At 38.6% G+C, this 5,716-nt stretch overlaps 1 long non-coding RNA gene across 1 annotated transcript; it reads right to left on the reverse strand.

Moving 5' to 3' along the window:
• Positions 1 to 2,431: 2,431 nt before the first annotated feature.
• On the reverse strand, positions 2,432 to 5,260 carry LOC112143866. Its single transcript, XR_002918809.2, has 3 exons — positions 5,116 to 5,260; positions 3,381 to 3,459; positions 2,432 to 2,642 (listed from the first exon to the last, which is right to left on the reverse strand). It is a non-coding gene; the product is annotated as an uncharacterized LOC112143866 (long non-coding RNA).
• Between the last annotated feature and the right edge of the window lie 456 nt (positions 5,261 to 5,716).

Here is a 5,716-nt window from a genome sequence, read left to right on the forward strand (position 1 = left end):
GTCATTTCATCATCACGACATTGATCGCTAATATTGCACATCACAAGTCGTCATATTGGAATAAAGCACAACCCACCTTCACATCTTTCCCACACTCTCTATTGTTCTGGTCTGTTTTCCTTAAGTACTAATAGTCCTACACCTTCTTTGATTTCTGCCCCCCCTAACATCATTGTACCTCATCAGAATACTTTATTCATCCCAGGGTAAAATTGCATTGACAGCAGAGCTCCTTTCACCAAAACTGAACAGGATCGGATAAAAATGAAGATAGAAAGCTATTTACAGTACATTGTTGTGCAAATTTCTAGTGTTCAAATTAACAATTAACAGTGTGTAACATGAAATGCAGTGTGACAAAAAGCATTTAGTCTGCCACCAATTGTGCAAGTTCTCCCACTTAACAAGATGAGAGAGACCTTTAATTTTCATCATAGGTATACCTCAGCTATATGAGACAAAATGAGAAAAAAATCCAGAAAATCACATTGTCTGATTTTTAAAGAATTTTTTGTAAATTATGGTGAAAAGAATGAGATAAAAGACAAATATTCAAGTATTTACATGCTTGTTGCAGCTTTACCCTCTCACTTCATCCTCTCCAATAACCTTCATTCCTTTCCAAACCAAACCTCAATTTTTCTAGATGTTCCTCCACCTGTTTTATGCTATAGATCACAATGTCATCTGTGTGTGAATGAGAGGAACCAGAGTGGAAGAGTGAGGTTACAGGGAGAAGAGATAAAGAAGGGGGAGGAGTTTAAGTATTTAGGGTCAACAGTACAGAGTAATGGAGAGTGTGGAAAAGAAGTGAAGAGGAGAGTGCAAGCAGGTTGGAATGGGTGGAGAAAAGTGTCAGGTGTGATGTGTGACAGAAGAGTTTCAGTACAAATGAAAGGAAAGGTGTACAAGACTGTGGTGAGACCAGCCATGTTGTTTGGACTAGAAACAGTGGGACTGAAGAAAAGACAGGAAGCAGAGCTGGAGGTAGCAGAGATGAAGATGCTGAGGTTCTCTTTGGGAGTGACCAGGATGGATAGGATCAGGAATGAATACATCAGAGGGACAGCACATGTTAGAGGTTTTGGAGATAAAGTCAGAGAGGCCAGACTGAGATGGTTTGGACATGTTTAGAGGAGAGACAGTGAATATATTGGTAGAAGGATGCTGAGTCTAGAGCTGCAGGAAAGAGGTCTAGAGGAAGACCAAAGAGGAGGTTTATGGATACAGTGAATGAAGACATGAAGGTGGCTGGTGTTAGAGTGGAGGATGCTGAAGACAGGCTTAGATGGAGGGAACTGATTCGCTGTGGAGACCCCTGAAGGGAAAAGCCCAAAGGAAAAGAAGAAGATCACAATGTCATCTGCAAACATTATGATCCACATATATTCCTGTCTCACCTCATCTGTCAGCCTGTCCATCAGCAGCACTTCTCCAGAGCATCCATCTTTTTTACTCTGCTCTGCAACATGTTCTTCATTCATCGGTTCTTCAAAGTTCTCCTTCCACTTTTCCACCACACTTGTGTAATCATTCAAATAATTTCCATCTACATCATTATCTTTTCATCTCTGTCAACCCTGAACAGATTCACCTCTCCCTCCTTTGTGTCCAACCTGTAATACAAGTCCACATACGCCCTTTGTTTGACCTTTCCAACCTCGACCTTCATCTTGAATTGCATCTCCCTGTTTTTCTGGCCTTTATGTTCCTCTTTTTCTAAGATAATATTTCCTCTTAAACTTCTGAACTTCTTCACTCCACTTCCATGTCTCCTGATCTGTCCTCCTCATTCCAGATGACACATCAAGTTCCTCCTAGTCTTCATCACTTTAACTGTAGCTGTTCTGTCATCTGGGAGAACCTCCTGATGTTCATATGTACAATTTCAAATTCCAGAGTGGTGGAAATTTACCAGAAATCTGTTTGAAAAACCAGTGTGAACCAGTGGTCACTAGACTGGTAAATATAGATCCCATTGTGTTAGAATAGTTGGTCATTTTAAAAAAGGTGATGTTCATCATTAGAACACAGGGAATTTTCACAATTAGTCTTTATAAAATGTTTATATTTGTTAGTTTTTTACTCTATCAAATGTGCGATGTCATATTTGGCATTTGAATAAAAGTAAAAAAAATAGTGAGAATATGTCTGAATTGTGCTAAAATCAAGGACAATGGGTTGTCAAACACTATATTGTCTTTTATAGGTTATGGATTAGCAAAAGAATTCAGATACAACCTAAGATTATGCTCTTTCTTCTTGTCTGCATTTCCCTGGAACTGGAACCGAAAGTGGTGGACAGTGCCCCTTTGTGGTTGCATGTATCAAATTTCTGCTTTTTTCCCCCTTACTATTCAGTAATTTTTTTTAATGCACATACATGAATTCAGAAATGGGAAATTCCAGAAATCCTAGAAAAACTTGAAGCTTTGTAAACACAAAACAAAAAACAAATAAACAAAAAAAATGGCACATTGCTCAAACATAGGAATTCAAACAAATTTGTATTTTTTCTTCGAGAGAAATTTTCCACTGACCTTTCTATTTCACCATCTCCAAAGTGTGGTGGATTATGCTTTGATCTGTCGCTCTTCAAAGATACCCGGCTGTTATCCGTGGATAGATTACTCCCCGGAATACTAAGAAAACAGATTTATTCATAAATTAATTTAAAATACAGAAAAAAAGCTTTTCAATTTGATGTAGATACAAATGTCTTGTTAATATAAAGGCTGAATGCAAAGCTACTTTTATTATACTGGTCAAATTAAATATTCACATTTTAAAAACACATGTAACGCTATGTTGGGGCAAGGCACACTGACACACAGAAGATGCATTTTGGCTTACTGGGCCCAGAGTGTGTGGATGAAAGACTCAACACAAGAATAAAATAAGCAATTGATTATAATGGAAAAACTAAACACAAAAAACAACAAACAGAATGTTAATTGATCATTTATCAATTCATCAATGTCTTAGAGAAGAAAAAGAAGAAGAAGAAAGTCCAGAGTTCCGTTTTCTGTTTTATTTTCCTTTTTGTTTGGATAGCACAGCCAACCCACAGGAGAGCAGCAACAGCCAAAGGAGGAAGTGACATTGTGACCCAGATGTTGATAAAGTGAGTTGGTAGTGCCAACCGCCACAATAAGAGCAAAACCAGGTGGAATTGGTTTGGCAGATTTAATAGGCTGGTCCCTGGTCCGGGTTACACACAAATTAAACTTTAGCATCATGCCTCACTTTAAATTAAAGCATTTGAAAGTGAAAACTCCATTATTAACTTCCAACACTTATAGTAGAAGCTCTGATGATGTTCCAGAAGGTTCTGTAGTTTCAGAGCTGCTTCTGCTAGTTCCTGTTCTGGTAGATCTCACCTCATGGAGGGTTCAGAGCCATCAGGCTGCAGGTTTGTCCTTGAAGACCTTTTCCTCTTTTTCCCATCAGACATGTCTGCTGCACAAAACAAAAGAATATAAGGGTTATATAAATATTAACAGCTGAAGTTGGGATTGTTTTTCAAACTTCAAGGAGATTTTTTGTCTTTTCCTTTGGGCTTTTCCCTTCAGAGGTCGCCATAGCGAATCAGTTTCCTCCATCTAAGCCTGTCTTCAGCATCCTCCACTCTAACACCAGCCACCTTCATATCTTCATTCACTGCATCTATAAACCTCCTCTTTGGTCTTCCTCTAGACCTCTTTCCTGGCAGCTCTAGACTCAGCATCCTTCTACCAATATATTCACTGTCTCTCCTCTGAACATGTCCAAACCATCTCAGTCTGGCCTCTCTGACTTTATCTCCAAAACCTCTAACATGTGCTGTCCCTCTGATGTATTCATTCCTGATCCTATCCATCCTGGTCACTCCCAAAGAGAACCTCAGCATCTTCATCTCTGCTACCTCCAGCTCTGCTTCCTGTCTTTTCTTCACTGTCTCTTGGTAAATAAACATGGCTTCTCTCACCACAGTGTGTAGACACTTTCTTTCTTTTAAGATAAACTCTTCTGTCACACCAGACACTTTTTTCCAGCCATTTTAAACTCACTTTTTCACCCCACTCTCTATTCCTCCTGATTGTTGACCCTAGATACCTGGGACTAAAATATACATTTCCTTACATTCTAAAGTTATACTACCAACCACAAATTTCATTTTGTGACAGAATATGTTGCTTTATTTCTTCACGAAAAACAAGGAGAAATAGGACATATACAGTATAAGAAGATTAGAGAGGGCTTATGCCCTCTGGTGGCTACACTTTAAAACGTAAAAATAATTGTTTTTTTTATTTTATACTACCCAGCATGTCTTCCATTTTTCTAAAGTTTAATTAATTTTATCGTAAAGAGTTTCTAGAGGAAAGGATGAAAATAGTATCTCAAAGTCTGAGATCAAAGAGGATTTCAGACAGAAGAACAGACTGGACTTCGTTTTGAATACACCAGCCGTTGGTTCCTGTCATGGTCAGTTTCAGCCACATTTTATTTCATTTCCTTATTTTGTTTCCTGAAGATAACGTGTTCCTCTTTTTTGCCCAAAGCTGCATCTTCAAGTCTTAAAGCATCTTTTACCTTTTAATGTAAACTATTTCAAAGAGTGAAAATAAAATGAATGAGAAATCCAATCACACCAGTAAAACGTGTTTGCTTCATTCTGAGCAGCAGGTCAACTTTCTAAAAAACGATTTTGTCTGAACCTGAAGTTCTTGTTTGCTGGTTTCTCTGCTGACACATAAAGACAAATATCTGCTCACAGATGTCCTAAAAAGACTGAATTTCTACCAGTTCATGTAGAAAATATATTTTTTCACTAGCCTGCTTTGTTTAAACAAAAAAGAAATAAAGGAAAAGTCAGAGAATATAAAAAAGCCCAACATTCATTCATAAACTGAAACTGTAAAATGTAAAGCACTCAAACATTTATGCTGATTGTCTGTGTGAGCACGACACACAAGCTCAGACACGTGGGAACACGTTGTGCTGCAGATCTTTCATCTTTGTTGTAAGTGCAGGAGATAAGGTTTCACTTTAGACCTGAAGTTATTCTCATCGTAGTTAACACGACAAAACCCGGATTTTAAATACATATAGCCCATAAAAAACTAAACTTACTGTGTGTAAATTGCTGCTCTCTTCCTTGAAGTCCCACAAAGGTCTGGCTTCATGAAAATCCAGGAACACGTCAGCTCTATTGTTCTGAATCTAAACATGAATCTTTTGTCTCCGCCTTCTAACGGCTTTCTCCATATCACGGCCCTAAATGAATGCTTGCCAAAACTTGAACTTGGCGGGAAGAAATAATATGTCACCACCCATTTTGGCAGGTAGCCTAATCCTTTGTTGATCATCTAAGGCAGGAGGCTCAAACCTAAAACTTTGACTTTTAATTTCTTTCCACAATTGACCACCACAAACATCCATCCCAGAGTCGGTTTAAACATTTAACTCTGACTTTATTTCACAGATTTAATATTCAAAGACGCTGCTGCAGCATTTCCAGGTGAAGGTAATGAAATCTGCGCCAGGGCGCTCCTACAATCGTTTAGACTTTCTGCTATAATGACAAAACTATGCGCTCTCTGTCTAGAGCATGCGAGTGTTTGTATGTATGTAGCCTTTGATGCATTGGGGGTGGGGCTTGGGTGGGAATGGGCGCACTGTCCAGTTTTTCACTCAGAGCTACCAAACCAGCACCGCCTCTGATTGTAACTCT

This window comes from Oryzias melastigma, linkage group LG18 (genome assembly GCF_002922805.2).
Source record: "Oryzias melastigma strain HK-1 linkage group LG18, ASM292280v2, whole genome shotgun sequence".
Classification (NCBI taxonomy): domain Eukaryota; kingdom Metazoa; phylum Chordata; class Actinopteri; order Beloniformes; family Adrianichthyidae; genus Oryzias; species Oryzias melastigma.